The sequence below is a fragment of the Rhea americana genome, unplaced genomic scaffold (assembly GCF_003343005.1).
Source record: "Rhea americana isolate MKP2758 unplaced genomic scaffold, rheAme1 scaffold_15, whole genome shotgun sequence".
Lineage (NCBI taxonomy): Eukaryota > Metazoa > Chordata > Aves > Rheiformes > Rheidae > Rhea > Rhea americana.
This window is the reverse complement of record NW_028185594.1, coordinates 207,446-208,362: the sequence shown is the minus strand read 5'-3', so window position 1 is coordinate 208,362 and position 917 is coordinate 207,446. Positions and strand designations below refer to the sequence as shown.

General features: G+C 49.2%; 1 non-coding gene across 1 annotated transcript; it reads right to left on the bottom strand.

Moving 5' to 3' along the window:
• Nucleotides 1-504: 504 nt before the first annotated feature.
• TRNAV-CAC (transfer RNA valine (anticodon CAC)) lies at nt 505-577 on the bottom strand. The gene has a single exon. It is a non-coding gene; the product is annotated as a tRNA-Val (tRNA).
• Between the last annotated feature and the right edge of the window lie 340 nt (nt 578-917).

Here is a 917-nt window from a genome sequence, read left to right as displayed (position 1 = left end):
GATGTTCTGGGAGCCAGTGTCAAARGCCTTRCKGAAGTCAAGGCACACAAYGTYCACTGCTCTCCCCTCATCTACCCAGCCAGTCATGCCATCAGAGAAGGCTAGCAGATTGGTTAAGCACACTTTGCTCTTGGTGAATCTATGCTGGCTACTCCTGATCACCTTTTCCTCCATATGTCTGGAGATGACATCCAGAAGGAGCTGTTGCATCCCCTTTCCAGGGATGGAGGTGAGGCTGACYGGCCTGTAGTTGCCTGGGTCCCCCTTCTTGCCCTTCTTGAAGACTGGAGTGACATTGGCTTTCTTCCAGTCCTCAGGCACTAAAATCAACAGCAGAATGTTTTTCTTTTGTGGAGGGGAGAGAAACAAAACAGAGGGGTGTCATCCGAAGGTCTTGTCAGCGGGCACAAATGCCTTGCCATCCTGGGGGGGCTCAGTCATGCAGGAGTCTTCTGTTTTCAGCTTTCCCAAGACAAACRATGGAGGGGGTGAAAAACAGCAGGCTGTTTCTGCCCGGTTTCGAACCGGGGACCTTTCGCGTGTGAGGCGAACGTGATAACCACTACACTRCAGAAACCTGACATGAGCATCTTCCTGCAAAGATATCTCTCTCTCTGTTTCCATTCTCCCTTTCTCAAATGGCTTCCTGCATTAGAAGTTGCCTTTCAGTCGGGCTCAAGTCCATACAACTTCTTTCAACTGGCTCTTGAGCGCTTGGCCTCTGCCCTTTCGATCTGGAGAAACAGCAGCTAACGAATAAAGTTTGGGGTTTCCTTTCAAGGTGGTTGTCAGTGGTGTGCAGAATGCTGTCTGGTACATACTTCTCCCGTCCTCACCAGAAATAGCCTGATTTATGTTCTTTGGAAATGCAGCTTCCAGTCTTAATCTGAGTTAACACAGCATTTTCTTTCCACTTT